This window comes from Balaenoptera ricei, chromosome 2 (genome assembly GCF_028023285.1).
Source record: "Balaenoptera ricei isolate mBalRic1 chromosome 2, mBalRic1.hap2, whole genome shotgun sequence".
Taxonomy (NCBI): Eukaryota; Metazoa; Chordata; class Mammalia; order Artiodactyla; family Balaenopteridae; genus Balaenoptera; species Balaenoptera ricei.
Window position 1 is genome coordinate 108,071,996 of NC_082640.1, and position 16,661 is coordinate 108,088,656.

A 16,661-nucleotide genomic window follows, 5' to 3' on the forward strand; every position below is an offset into this window, starting at 1 on the left:
AAAAAACTCCTCAAAAAAGAAAGTGCATTGTCTTGAATGACTACGTACTCTTGCTATTCATAAATTTCATTCTGTTTTCCTGATTTACCCAAAATAAGGCAGTTTTCCTGTTGAGGTTAATTTGGGATATGTAAAATAACCCCATCCTCTAAAAAACAAGGTTGAAATATTTTATCCTGGATATCAGTGACAGTCATTTGTTTTTCACTATATTTAGATTCTCTCAGTATTCTTCTTAAGTCACAAGTTGATCAAGATTGTGATTTCATTTTGGTATAGCGTAAGGCTGTTGAAATGGAAAAGATTAAGAACCAAAACCAAAACAAAACAATTAAAAAATAACTTGTCCACTGTTTCTGGTCCCAGTTACCATATTGTGGTTAAAAGCAACTCCATATGATCTATCACTCTGATTCGTTTTCCCCTTGACTGTAAATGATAACCCAAACGTTCTTGGGCATACAAAAAAAAAAAAAAAAAAACAGTTCATTCTAATAAAAAAAGTTTGTGGAAGTGTGTGGGAAGTACAGAATTGAATTAATTCTGTGCCCTTGGAAAATTTTGACATCTGTACCAAACGCAACACATTTTCATCATTTTTAATATGGCCCCAGGAAGGATATTAGTCCAGTAGATTTCTCAATCCTGTGATGAGGAAAAAAACCTTTTGTTATTTTCTATCATAATTGCTTCTTTCATCTCTCAATGGTAGTGCTATGGTGCAAGATGGAAAGGGAAGTGGTCAAAGTTGAATAGCAGAGCAGAATATCATGTTATCTGGATGTCAGTGGTAGGCACAAGTTCACTCAGTGTAGAACCAAGTGAGAAAGACTAGGAGGGATGAGGAAATAGTGCAGGTTGCGTAACCATACACACTCACAGATCCATTCAGGAACCAAATAAAGGACCAAAAGCAGTAAAAAGTAAAAACAACAAATTCTGCCATTGAAATTCTCAAATTTCACATTTTTTTCTTGATAAAGAATGGGCATATGAGAAGGCATTTTAAAAATGATAAGTGCTCAGAATTTCAACTATGGAAACACAACTAATCGTCAAAATTGTGAAATATTTGGCTTATTACATTAGTACTGTAGCAGGAAATAAATATTGCCAATGTTTGTGTGTTGGGGAAGCAGGAGTGGAACAGAAAGAAATGTGAAGAAATTGCGCCTGTACAAAGTATAGATATTTGCCTTCTTGGTATATTTCTCTCTGGAAATCAATGAAATAATGTGGTTTTGCCTATTCTTAATGTGACCAAATGACTTTTTCTTTAAAACAAAAATTGAGGGTAGAATTTCATCTTAATGGAATTAAGCAAATATATGTGCGTGTGCAGGCACACGTGTGTGTAGCTGAATAAACGCAATGATCAGTTTTGAGTTTAATGGACTTCCAAGCTCAATAATCAAGCACTATATATACATATATTTTTTAACATCTTTATTGGAGTATAATTGCTTTACAATGGTGTGTTAGTTTCTGCTTTATAACAAAGTGAATCAGCTATACATATATCCCTATATCTCTTCCCTCTTGCATCTCCCTCCCTCCCACCCTCCCTATCCCACCCCTCTAGGTGGTCACAAAGCACCGAGCTGATCTCCCTGTGCTATGCGGCTGCTTCCCACTAGCTACCTATTTTACATTTGGTAGTGTATATATGTCCATGCCACTCTCTCACTTTGTCCCAGCTTACCCTTCCCCCTCCCGGTATCCTCACGTCCATTCTCCAGTATGTCTGCGTCTTTATTCCCATCTTGCCCCTAGGTTCTTCATGACCATTTTTTGTTTGTTTGTGTTTTAGATTCCATATATATATGTGTTAGCATACGGTATTTGTTTTTCTCTTTCTGACTTACTTCACTCTGTATGACAGACTCTAGGGTCCATCCACCTCACTACAAATAACTCAATTTCGTTTCTTTTTATGGCTGAGTAATATTCCATTGTATATATGAAGCACTATATTTTTTAAAGATAGGAAACTGAGATCCAGTAAAGCTGGCTTATCTTACACCTTTGACTCCTGATATGTTCTTCATACTGTGCCTCTCTTTGGTGAGTGAGTGAATGAGGCCAAAGTGTGCTTCAATTGGCAGATTTTTATTTTCCCACTTTTCTGACTTCATGCAAGTGATGATCTCCCTGTACCTTTATTTCTAACATTGGGACTAAACTATCGCATCGTCCGTCAACTCCTTTCTTAGCATGAATCAGTTAACACCTGTAAATCACTTTAAGTCACTGAGGGAAATGTGCGATGTAAATACAAGGTTAGTTGTGAAAAAAAAACCCACAAAACCAGAAGCTAATTTCCTTCATAAAGCATTGATATTTAAGGAACATAATGCTAGCTTTGTCTAGCTGAGTTGCCAATATTTTGCAAACAGAAGTTTTATTGTGCCAGAGGCAGCAAGAACAGGTGAGCTTTTTCCTAATGAGACAGAGTGAAAAGGAAATATTGAGGCCTTTACAGTCCTAAAAGTGCAGTAGCAATAATGTGGAAAGAGAAGGCAAAGACAGCCAGGATTACTCTGATGATATTTAAGTTTGATTATCCTATTGTGATATCTTAAAATTATAAAGATAAAAACATCAACTTGTGGGTTTTAGACTTTCCCATTGGTTCTCTGACATCAGTGTTCATAGGAATGGATCATTGTATCCTTTATCCCCTTAGAATTCAGTAGGTTGTTTGCATATTAATGTTATAGAATAGAGAAATCTTATATATTAGCTTTAATAAAACAAACAGAAGGGCCTCCTTAATCACTCATTTGCTTTCTGTCTTTGAAATTCCCATTATATATTAAAAATAACTAATGAAATACCTTGAAAAAAGACAGAAAATATTTTTTACCTACTAAATAATGAATAGGGAAGTATGCTTCACGGTGAGCAAGGATTCAAGATATTTGCTAGCTTTGCCCCAGATCCTCTTTGTAAGGCTGATCCATACTGGAAAATACCAAAATGCTGCCTTAATGATAAAACTATCTTGTATAAAAAGAAAAGAAATAGCTTAAGAAAAAAAAGCAGAGAAAGAGGGACAGAGAAAAAAAGGAAGGGAGGAAGGAAAGGACAGAGGGCGAGAAAGAGGAAGGAAGGAGAAAGACAAATAACAAATATCTGCCTTGCTTCAGCATTATTGGGAGGGGGAGGGACAGCATTTACCGCAGAGGGTTTTCACAGTTTTAAGAAGCTCTTAAGGTGGAATTGTTAATACAACGAAGTAGGAGACCAAAATTCTACATATAATTAATGGTAAAAATGTGAAAAAACTTATTTATACTAGATGGATATATGAAGAGGTATATAGGTCCCATGCTCTTCTTGGCTAGGTAAATAGGGGAATGGATGCTGGGGAGTAAATTTAGTCTAATCTGGTCATTTCAATCTCATTTGGATAAGTGCACAATCTTTCACTCCCCTTTCCTCCTCTTTCCCAAGATGGGATCTGAGTGTATGAGATGGCCTAACACATTCTCGAGGGAAAGGGATCCTTGGACCCATGAAGTCCACCAGTTCCTCTGGTTTCTGTGAAAATGTCCCTTTGTGCTTGCCCAACTGGCTGTCTTGGATAAAGTGATGGTCCACAGGTCTGCCGGTCTGGGTCTCTGTTGTTAAAGGCCCAGTGATGCTTCTTTGACATAAATCACAGCAAGATCTTTTCTGACCCACCTCCTAGAGAAATGGAAATAAAAACAAAAATAAACAAATGGAACCTAATGAAACTTAAAAGCTTTTGCACAGCAAAGGAAACTATAAACAAGAAGAAAAGACAAACACTCAGAGTGAGAGAAAATATTTGGAAACCAATAAATAGACAAAGGATTAATCTCCAAAATATATAAACAGCTCATGCAGCTCAATATTAAAAAAACAAACAACCCAGTCAAAAAATGGGCAGAAGACCTAAATAGACATTTTTCCAAAGAAGACATACAGATGGCCAAGAGGCACATGAAAAGCTGCTCAACATCACTAATCATTAGAGAAATGCAAATCAAAACTACAATGAGGTATCGCCTCACAACAGTCAGAATCACCATCATCAAAAAATCTACAAACAATAAATGCTGGAGAGGGTGTGGAGAAAAGGGAACCCTCTTGCACTGTTGGTGGGAATGTAAATTGGTATGGCCAGTATGGAGAACAGTATGGAGGTTCCTTAAAAAAATAAAAATAGAATTACCATATGACCCAGCAATCCCACTACCTGGCAGATACCCTGAGAAAACCATAATTCAAAAAGAATCATGTACCACAATGTTCACTGAAGCACTGTTTACAGTAGCCAGGTCATGGAGTCAACCTAAATGCCCATTGACAGACGAATGGATAAAGAAGATGTGGTACATATATACAATGGAATATTTCTCAGCCATAGAAAGGAACGAAATTGGGTCATTTGTAGAGACGTGGATGGACCTAGAGACTGTCATACAGAGTGAAGTAAATCAGAAAGAGAAAAACAAATATCGTATATTAACGCATATATGTGGAATCTAGAAAAATGGTACAGATGAACTGGTTTGCAAGGCAGAAATAGAGACACAGATGAAGAGAACAAACCTATGGACACCAAGGGGGGAAAGCGGGGTGGTGGTGGTGTTGGGATGAGTTGGGAGATTGGGATTGACATATATACACTAATATGTTTAAAATAGATGACTAATAAGAACCTGTTGTATAAAAAAATAAAATGAAATTCAAAAAAAATTCAAGTCTCATACATAGCTTTTATTTTGCAAACTTCTGTCTAGGTGAAAGATTAAATGAAAACTTAAAGCCACTGATTTCTACAGAAGACATTGCAACATTACAATATTAAAAGTCAATGTCGGCTAGAGGGGTGGGATAGGGAGGGTGGGAGGGAGGCTCAAGAGGGAGGGGATATGGGGATATATGTATACATATAGCTGATTCACTTTGTTGTACAGCAGAAACTAACACAACATTGTAAAGCAATTATACTCCAATAAAGATACTGAAAAAAAAAAAAAAAAAGGCCCAGTGATGCATCCTGGCTGCTGTGGCCCTTATTGCAGCCTCACACAGTTCCCCTCTGAGTCTCTGCCTGGACTCACTCTGCAGCAGCCAACCCCCATGATGAGCCTCACTGAGAATCCTGCTGGCTCTCAACTCAGATGTTGTCTGAGTTCCTTCTTCTAGAGACTTCTAGGTCCCATCCATACATAGCATATTAACAAAAATGGTTCAGGAAAACTAAACTCAGGCAACTCTTCTGCCAAATTTCTGTGCTATCACTGTCAAATTAACTTTTCTATGGCCACCTCATTGGTGTGCCTGGGATGGGGGCACCTGTGAACCAGTTTCCTCCTAGAGTCCTTCAGGCTGATATTCACCTCAATTTATCTGAGAAGGAAATTCACTTTTCTCATCCCCAACTTCTCATGCTCCCTCCTCCTTTTTCTTCTGAGAACCCTCCAAGGCTGAATGAGGCAAGATTTTTAAGAAAATACTTCCTCTTACTTTGTTTTTTTTTGTTTGTTTGTTTTTGTTTCCAGCCTTTTAAAAAAAATTTTATTGGAATATAGTTGCTTTACAATATTGTGTTAGTCTCTACCGTAGAGCAAAGTGAATCAGCTATATGTATACATATATCCCCTCTTTTTTGGATTTCCTTCCCATTTAGGTCACCACAGAGCACTGAGTAGAGTTCCCTGTGCTATACAGTAGGTTCTCAATAGTTATCTGTTTTATACATAGTATCAAGAGTGTATATATGTCAGTCCCAGTCTCCCAATTCATCCCACCCCCCTTTCCCCCTTGGTATCCATACGTTTGTTCTCTATGTCTGTGTCTCTGTTTCTGCTTTGTTAATAAGATCGTCTATACCATTTTTTTCTAGATTCCACATATATGTGTTAATATACGATATTTGTTTTTCTGTTTCTGACTTACTTCACTCTGTATGACAGTCTCTAGGTCCATCCATGTCTCTACAAATGACCCAATTTCGTTCCTTTTTATGGCTGAGTAATATTCTATTGTATATATGTACCACATCTTCCTTATCCATTCCTCTGTTGATGGACATTTAGGTTGCTTCCATGTCCTGGCTATTGTAAATAGTGCTGCAGTGAACATTGGGGTGCATGTGTCTTTTTGAATTATGGCTTTCTCTGGGTATATGCCCAGTAGTGGGATTTCTGGGTCATATGGTAGCTCTATTTCTAGCTTTTTAAGGAACCTCCATACTGTTCTCCATAGTGGCTGTATCAAGAAAAGGGAACCCTCATACATTGTTGGTGGGAATGTAAATTGATATTCCCTCTTACTTTGTAACTGAGACTTCTTCTATATCCTAGTCTCCTTTTTCTGAACTTCAGCCTTTTTGCTAAGTATTATTCAAGGATAGAAATGGAAAAGAGGAAAAGAATGGCCTAAATATCAGGGAAACTTAGTTTGCGAGGTCTTTCCAAAATGTCTGACCCATTACATTACACTAGTAACAAAGCTGCCAAGAAACTGGAGTTTGTGGATCATGGAAGGGTGATGTAGGAAAGGGCTTTAGTGACACAAGGCAGCAATGGGGTTAAAGAGGACGTTGGCTGGTAAGAAATTCCACTGGGAGGATTGGCAGAAAAAATTTAAATTGCTTATTAATCTGTGCTGTACTTCTCCATTCTGTGCAAACCTATAATAACATTTTATCACATGCAATAGATGTGATGAAGCAGAGCTCCATGCTTTGCATAGACTGGGGCAGGAAGGAGAACAACTCCGGGAAGCAAATGATGAGCAAAGTCCTGGAGAATAAAACTGAGGACACGAGTTCAAGGGTGATATCATCCAGGAGAATTAAAGCTATTTGCCTTTCTGCCTCCACTACACTGGCATCTCTTATGAAATTCCCAGAAATGAAAAAGTGAACAAGAAATCCCTCAGTGGTGAAGTTACTGTTTTGTTTCGCTTTGTTTTAATTCTCAAGTTACCTCTACAATCAAACCACATAATCTGGTGAGACACAATTAAAGCACATTTAATTACATAGAGTTTCCTTGAGAGCAGAATTCGATTTAGGACATGTACATCTTTTACATTAGCTAAAAAAAGGGTCTATTTGCTTTATCTGAATGTATTTCTGAATTGAGTGTCATAATGGGGTACTAGAATAGTACTTTAAATGTCAGCATGAAACTTAAATATTCTTAGAAAAATACAGTACCCGCAGGTCATCTGATATAAAGGAAAATTACTTTCAGGTCTCTTGATATTCCACCTGTATCTTTTTTTTTTTTTTTTTTTAATTTATTTATTTTTGGCTGTGTTGGGTCTTCCTTTCTGTGCGAGGGCTTTCTCTAGTTGTAGCAAGCGGCGGCCACTCTTCATCGCGGTGTGCAGGCCTCTCACTATCGCAGCCTCTCTTGTTGCGAAGCACAGGCTCCAGACGCGCAGGCTCAGTAATTGTGGCTCATGGGCCTAGTTGCTCCGCGGCATGTGGGATCTTCCCAGACCAGGGCTCGAACCCGTGTCCCCTGCATTGGCAGGAAGATTCTCAACCACTGCGCCACCAGGGAAGCCCCCACCTGTATCTTAAAGTAAGATTTTAAGAGTCTGCAAATTTTACCAAATGTGTTTTGATATCACTGGAAAGATGCTTGGCCGGTGTTTGTCTGCATCATTTATTATCCCATTTATTTTTCTTTCTCTGCCTCCACTCTGGGCTCTGTAGGAAGAACTTATTTGCTATAAAGTCATTTCCAAGTTGTGCTTTCCTTACTGTATTCTTTTCAGAGATAATTAATTCCAGAATTTTCATCTATTCTTTTACAAAAACTAATACCATTTTCATTAATCATTTTTGTTCTTGCTCATCTCTGGACTTTCTTTATGGCTTCTGAAACCCTGCATTTTCAAGGGGAACAGCCAATTATTAATTTATAATATTTTGCAAAGTAAAAAGCATTCTCATTTTTTCTGTCTTTTAATTTAGAATAATGACTCATTTGCCTGCTTGACCACTGCATTTTATGCAATAAAATAGTCATGTCATGAAAAATGACATTTTAGATGTGAGTTGGAAAGATCTGTGTTTCATTAGGATCCCATAATGTGAGTGACTCTTTGGATACTGTAGCATGGCGGGGAGCCTGTTTTATGATGGTATATTTGAAAGATATATTTATTGTTCCCCCTCAAGAAAAAACCAAGAAGAGAAGGAAAAATAAAGTTAAACTTCAGTCTTGGGGCAGAATCCCTGGGGTACATTTGGGGCCATCAAAAATCTGACCCCTCTTCCCAAACGAAAGCAAAACTTCCAGGAGTTCTTAGTCAGCTTATAAACAAAGAGGAGAACATACAGAAGTAATGAAATTTCCAACTGTGGAGAAAAGCACTCATTTATTTTTTTAAAATCAGGGAATGATTGATGTGGTTGCAATCTGATGTTTTCTTTTAAAGAAATTCTTTATTTCACTGTTACTCCCCTACCACCTGCCCCCACTCCTTCCTCCAGATAGTTTATCACGAAGCAATACTCACCTTATTCAGACTTCCAGGGTTGGATTCAAAGAAAGTTGGTTTCTGTTTTCTGTGCTTCCTATTCTCCCCTCCCTAGTAACTCCACATTTGTTACAATAATGCAAATTGTGACGAAGTCCTGGCTAATTTTTACCCCTAAACTTCCAATTGCTTTTGAGGTACCTGGTTATTTCTTTGAACTACTCCTCTTTTAGGCAAACACCTACAGCACGGTTGGTTGTGTGTTAGCTTAACTCTGGCAATCTCTGAATTTTAATCAAAACATGAATTAGGAAGAGAGGTTTATTTTTTGTGTGTGGTGAGACTGATTTTATTAAAGTATGACTAAAGAATTTCTGTGCTTGTGACAACACTGCTTTAAAACTCACACCGCCACTTTTTAGTTAAAAATTTTTAATTCGGTTTCTCAAGGCAGGTTTGGGAGGGCTTCACACAGAAGACAAGTAGTTTATAATTTCCTTCTAGGATGTCCAATGTTAAGATCTTTCTGAAGTACACATTGACACACACATAGACACCAGAGAGGTAGAAGCTCCTTTTTGCATCATATTTTTCGTGTCTTTAGAAAGATCCTGTAAGTCAGAGTGTGAATTTTATCAGAGCTGAGGGCGAGGAGCACCCCTCTTTTTTCTTGCTTTTTCTAGAAAAGCCCCCTTAGGAATTACAGTAAGAAGGGTCTTCAATGAGATTAATGGACGACAAATAGTATAAAGCGGCTAAGACATGCCCTGGCCCTTCAGGCATTCAGAACGGCACATGGAGATCCTTCATATTATGTGGTTCTTTGTAATAGGAACCAAATTCAAAATGCTAGCATGTCAGCCACCAAGCAGGTTCAAAAGTTTGCCCTAATATATGGTGATATTTTTTGTTTCAGTTACCTGGGAACTTTCAGTGAGGGGCAGCTTCGTTCCTTTCTACTTCTGCTACGTGGACCCCCTTGTTGCTGCTGTCTACTTAAAACCATTTATAACTCTGCCAGATGTTTCTGATTTAGAAAGAGTACTTTTTGAACCATTTCTTTCTAACTTCCTTCCCCCTCACACCCCCCCACCCCCCGCCCGCTCCTCTTAGGAGCTAATTCCAGTCAGGTTGGAAATTACAAAGCATGTTGTTTAGTGCCAGGAATGATGTGCTGACCGACGAGCAGAGGTAGGGCTTGAACTGGGGTCCTGAGGAACAGACTTCAATAGATTAGAGTATCAGTCTACTGAGAAATGTGCCATGCAGAAGCTTGATTTCCCTTCAGTCCAACTTAATTTTTCAGACTCTGTAACTGAGACTGGCAGTTCTGAGCCCCTTGTTCCTTCAGCACAATTTATCAGCACAAGGTCAGAGAATTCTTTTGGGCCTGTTTCTCATGAGCGGTGATAATTATGCATATAGACAGCCCTACTCATATTATGTAATGTACTGAATGAAGCGAGGAGAATGGTTTTGATTTAAAATCAGAAGCACCGTCACCAGACCCAAATATGTCCAACATCCAACTAACCCGGGAATCACCTCTCATGTTCTGGATCAGATCCATCAACACACCCCCAATGAAGACACATCCTTCTCTTTATGACTATTGATGGGCTTTCAGCCTGACAATTCAGAAATGTGCCATTGACGTAGGCCACATTCGGAGGAGAACGCCTTCTGGGATTTCTCAGTCATCGACCTAAGTGGGGGTGATTTGGTGGCAGGAAATGTCTCCAGATAATGCATTCTTCTAATTTCTTTTGCAAATACTCTGCATCTTAGCTATTAATCAGGGGAGCTCCCACTTTTCCCTGTCAGGGCCATTCGCCCATTTGGCCCAGGTTTTGGCTGTGGGAATGGATGAACAATGTTCAGTTCATTGCAAGGTTAAGCAGATCAATGCTCCTGTCACTGTCTGGTTAGATGATATTTAACATCACTCTAAACAAAAGCATTTCCAAACGAAGAGGAAGCGTGGTAGTAAAGATATAGCATGTGAGCAGGTACTCTGTGCTAGTAGCTTCCTTACACAAAATCCAGAGGATTTTGTTAACATTTAAAGCTTCTTTTGACCCTTAGGTAATTTTTATATTCCACCAGCTGGGTAGTAGAACTAATAGCAGTATCTACTAGATGGAATCATTGCAGCCCTTACTCCTAGAAAATAAAGAAATCTAGAAAGCTGTTAGGGTTAGCTTTGACTCATGAGATAGTTAAATGCAGGTAAACCAGATACACAACGTTTATATCAAAGAGGAATTAATAAGGCACACTTGAGTAATGAGTGGCCCAGGTCACATTTCAGGGCCACCCAGAAATGTTTCCCACACGTTCATCGCACTGGACAAAGCAATTCACAACAGCCTTAGTCATTTTCTCACTTTTCTTCTAGGGACCATTGCTATTGCAATATCATGGCTAGCATGTTTTGAGAATCTATGCCTGTCGTATGCTGTGATACGGGATTTGTAAAAACAAGCATCTTAACCATTTGTTATTTGTACCTCGTTTGCTAGCTTTCCTTTTACAGTTTTCCAAGGTTATTTATTTTGTGTGTGTAGCTGAAGATAAATATGTTTCACTTTAAAACTTTTCTTCAGTAACAGCAAGAATAAGAGAAATCCAGTTGTAATTTTTGGTGAATTTCCCTGGTTTGTGTATGTTGCCTTTCTCTTTACATCATTTCAATCCAATCAGATGTCTCAGGGAAGTGGATGCCAGGAATGATGAATCACTGAAGCCTGTCCAGGATCAAAATTCAGTGTAGGTGGAATGTGCTGGAACATTAAAGTATGCCATGGCTCTTCAATAGAGATAATACCTTATGCTTGGCAAATTGAGAGCCGACATCTAATAACTTGGTATATCGGAAACCAGATTATAAATAAATGTATGGTTGAGACAGGTTTTTTAAATATTATTTTGAGTGCCAGAAAGAAATCTACCCTTAGTGGCTCACAGAGATGTAGCTTAGAGAAGCTTTATCTTGCTGACTATATACAGATATACATACATATATATATATATATATATATATGGTACAACACAATACAGTATCCTAATGGCTACTTTTTATTTAAGATTTTAAATAATCCATATGATAAAACTGTCAGGAACTTATTCTGTGAATGCCATTTCACTTCTTTTCTATTTGTCTTTATTTGTATGTGTTTCGGGATTATAGAGTCTCTATTTGCCTTTACTTTCCATCTTAAGCTTTACCACAAATTCTGTTACATTATGACTTACTAAGAATGTTATTGGGACTGATTTTTTAATATTCATGTAATATGAATATGTTTATATGTATACACATGTATATTCAAAAGGCTATTTTACCTTTTCTTTAGCTGGAAATAGTAATATCTTTAGGTCAGGAGTTTAAAAAAATCTAAACCATTTCAAACAATAGTCTTCAGAAAAGCAATGTGGACTCAAGACAGTAGTTTGTATTGAGAAAAACCATAGTGGAAATACACTTTTTAATATTTTGCGAAAAAAATTCTGAAACATTAACATAGAAGCCACAATATGAATACTTTCCTTATTTCTTGAGAACACTTTGTGTCATTCTTTTCATGTCTCAGCACTTCAGTTTTAATCATCAGCAATTTCTCTTGCGAACAGCCAAGTTGGAAGACAGCTTTAGTTTCTATATCAAAATCTTAGAGATGAGAAGGGAAAGTAAATTTGAGCTTCACTAGCTCTTGATTTGAGATCAGCACAGTTTTGTACTTGTATAGTAAATATTTTTTAAAACAATTGGTCGCTTTCCTTATGCACAGTTGAAATCAGTTCATCTCTGTCCCATCACCCCTGCAGCAGACCATATGTTAGGGTCTATAGGATGGTGTAGAGGGAAATTCGTTATGCTCTATCCCCTCAAACTGAGGAGGAATATATACACTTAAGCAAGCTAATGCTTAGGAAAAGGATAGACAGTTATCTCAGAATTTCACAGAGGTAGCAAAATCAAAAGGAAGGGCCTAAGTGCAAAGGACATTGAATTTAAATCCAGTGAGTAATAGTTAAAAAAAATTCTATTTGAGCTGGTGCAGTTTGAGTTGCAAAAAATTTGCAAGAGGTTCTGCCTCAGCCAGTCATGATAATGAAACAATATTTCCTAAACAAATAAATGATTACCAACCAGAGAAGATTTCTAATGTGAATTATTCTAGTTTTCTGAAATCAGATGCCTTCTAGAAATTTTATACATTATTATTAGGTATATGTCCTTAATACTATTTTAATTATTTTCTGATTCTTGGTCTTGCCAAATTTAGTTTTGCCAACCTCAGTACTTTTCAGGAATGTTGAAAAGTTACCCCCCAAAGTTAACCCACAAAGTTAATGAGGGATTCCTGTGTAGTTGATGCAGAACAGCCGAACGGTACAGGAGCAGTTTAGCAATAGATCAAAATGATGTTCCAATAAAGCAGTTGCAGGGTTTTTGATGGGGATGAGTATGAACTCAATAAGCCCCCTTAAGACTCATTTTTAAGACTGCAGAGATGAGGCTGTGCTAGATTCAGGCTTAGTTCTAACAGAGAGGATAGGTGGCCACCAGTCACCTTGGAACGTCAGAGGGTCACTGAAGTTCTCCAAAAACTTCCATGCTTGTGCCTCTGTGTACAAACTGGACCCAAGCCTGTCTATTGCACAAGAGTGAGCAGACTGGTGGAGGTCTGCAAGCTGATGAGTGGTTTTAGCTAATCAGGGAAGAGTTTCCAAGCACTCAGTCCTTTATCTAACTTTCTGGCCTCTCCTGCTGTCACGGAGACAGTTTTTGCTGCCGATGAAGTGGGTAAGATTCAGATGTACACCAAGTGATGCATAAACCATGCCGCCCTGCCTACTGGCAACCAGCATTTGCCTTTGCTGGGCTCAAGCCAGCTTTTCCCTGGCACAGCTGATTTTGTTCACGGTGAAATGGGGCAGAGGGATCATGGAGCCACAAGAAGCCGGGCTTCATCCTCAGTTATAAAGTTGTGCAGAAGGAGCTTTTGAGCAGAATTCTCGTGCTTGCTGATCTTGGTAGTCTTACTCTACATCACTCCCAGCCTAATGTAGGGAAATTTCTCAAACAACATCACATTTTACTTGAGTAGCATCTCCAGACTTCTCTTCACCTCCCTTTGTTCCAGTGGTGGTGTAGTTCATCTTCTAAACACCTTTAGTGCTTTGCTTTTAATTTTTGGTTTTCCAGATAAAATTTAGATTCTAAATCTAGGTGTTATAGGGCAAAATTACTAGCATATCTCTGAAAGCTTTCAGTCTTATTGCCCAGAGTCTGCTTGTGCTCCTTAGCTATTTTGTTAATAATTTTACTCCTCAAACAGCGATGCAGGCACTTGAAACGTAGCCTGGTATCCTTATGAGAGACCCAACTAATATTTTATACGTATGCAGATATATGCACTTTAAAAAAAGTACCTCAGCAGCAAATACAAATAAACTAGCCATTGCTACAAATTTCTTTTTGGGGGTGGGGATGGCCTTTATCTGGTAAAATTCCAGTGGGCAGAGAGCTTGAGCCTGGTGGTTAATTTTATATCAGATTTCAGCCAGCCGGCAGTTACCCTCGTCTGCCGGTAGACTACTTTCTCTGTCATTTGGTATTAGATGTATTACACACCAAGCAGTAATTATCTTTGACACATAATTATTATGGTTTTGATGACAAGAAAGTCTTTTCTTTCCCTGCTTTCATAACATATATTCCTGAAAGTCCAGGCTTGCAAAACGCAGCTAAAAATCAAAAGCACTTGGCTTCAGATTGAACTTGAAGAGAGGGGATAAAACAAAAGAATTGTGTGTGCATGAGGTAGGACAGCTTGGGGAGGGCAAAATTTTAAAAAAAGAGAGAGAGAAAGAAAAAGATACAGACTATTTGAAAGTTTCCCAGATGATCTCACATAAGTAGATGGCTGAACAGGAATGAAACCTCGAGGGTCATCAGTGCCCTGGAGAAAATCTGCTGGGACACAGCCAGACCAGGTTCCCAGCAGGAAAAGGGTGCCTTTAAAGTAATAAACTGATCAAGGCTTGGATTAAAAGAGAGAGGAGAGGAAAAGAGGAGGCTCCTGGCAAGGCCACACAAATCGCACAAATGAGTTTCTAATCCTGCCACCCGGGCATTTTCCAGCTCTGCACTCTGAGTCAACCTCAGCTGCAGGACTGGATGAGCAGTTTGACAATTCTTGCCTCTAAACAAAGATTTTTTTTTTTTTTTTTTTTTTTTTTTACATGATCAGAATGTGGCATCTTGAGTTTCTTGAGCCTGGGGGCTCTGCAGGGTTTAAACAGGCCAAGTGCCTGGCACTCCTCCAGCTCTACCTGCAGCTGTATTTCTTGTAAAGCTGGGTCACCAAGCTTTGGCTGCAGAGCTTGGTCTTGGCTCTCTTGACCAATTCCCTAGAACTTCTGCTTAGGAGCATCTGAGGACAGTGGGAGGTGGTGAGGAGGGTGGATGGGTGGAGACAAGGGGATGGGGAGAAAAAGGGGGAGTATTGGAGGGACATGCTAAAGACTGGCATTATAATACATGGATGTAATAATTTAACTCTAGGAAGCTGATGTTATCCAGGATCTGATTAGCACAAGAGGAAATCTGTTGGGTTGGCTGATGGTGACTGCACTGAGATGGAAGATGTTTTCCTTTTCCCCATTTGGAAGTCAAAAATGTGGGTATCGGGGAGTCACTTATGTTCCCAAGGATGCTCCCTTTCCTTATAGACTTCTCAGCTGTAATTCAATAACAATAAACAAGTGAACAAACGTGAAAGCAACTCTAATTTTAGTTCATTTTATTATTTAGAGATGGGGAGTGGAGGAGGGGAGGAGGTGGAGGCTGCCATCTATGACTAATGCTGTCTTGCAAGCTCTTAAGCCATATTTAGTAACATGGGGTATAAAAATAAGCTTTTGGTTCAATTTTTTTTAAGCAGACTTCTGTTTCCTTTCTTCTATTCCCTCTCCCAAAGACGGATTTAACTAATTACACTTTCAGCTGAATGCTGATAGACATGTATTTATTATCGGTGCTATAAGCCCTGGAATTCTTTCTTCCTCTGTGAGGCCACAGACATATACATTAAACTCCAGTCCCTGTGAGCTGTCAGAGTTATGGTCCAGCCCAGAGCAGTGCAACATGATAAAGTTTTCAGGCCCTGTTTAGTTAAGACTGAAGAGCTGGGACCCAGCCAATCTCCACCACTCAGGGCTCTTTTCACAGTCCAAAATGATTTGGCTTAAACGTTTCCAACTGTGATGAGGTCCCATTTCAGTGATTATGCAGTCATTCACTTTTCCACATCAACATCAAAGTCATTAACAGCCGAGTATTATTGCATTGGCTGGAATTCAGTTAAGGACTAGAGGGAAGTTGCTCTTTATTAAGATAAATCATTGCCTTGGTTATGTCACCCATGAAATAATCAATTTACTGTGTTGGTTAATTTCCTCCCTCTTTGATCTGTGAATTAAATTCAACAGATCATTGTTTCACACAACTACCACTCAAAAGATGTTTCAAGGGAAAAATGCACACACATGTTCTGATGGCTGTGGTCTTAACGAGTTTGATAAACAACATAGCACACTGAGGGCTCAGTTCATTCCATCATTCATTTCTGCAGTTATCTTATCTCCCCTATGCTCCAAGGGCAGGGTAACACCCTGATCTAGCTGGGTGATCCTCTCTCTGAATTCCTGAAGTGTTCTGCTAAGAAATAAAATGTTAAGCAGAGCTAGCCTTAATACTTTGGGGATCATGAGCTTATACCAAATTCAATGTGGGATATCCTTGTCTGGAATTCAGAATGAAAAAACAGTGATCTTTACACGGATACTCACTTATAAATGTGAGGCATCCTTTAGAAAGGTCCCTCTCATAAATACAAGGCATTCTTGGCTCCATAATTCATGGCTTCTTATCGAGGAAAGAAGTTGAGTGGGATGTTTTATTTTTCCTTGCATTGGTGATCCCTCTGAGAAATATTCTTGTGCTTGGATGATTTAAAAATATATATTGTATAATGAAATATTTCAAACATGCAGGCAAGTATAGAGAATAATATAATAAAAATCCATGGACCCACAACACAACTTTATCAAATCTTAACCTTGTGCTTCAGATGTACGTGTGTGTGCGTATGTGTGTTTTAAAGAAGTAAATC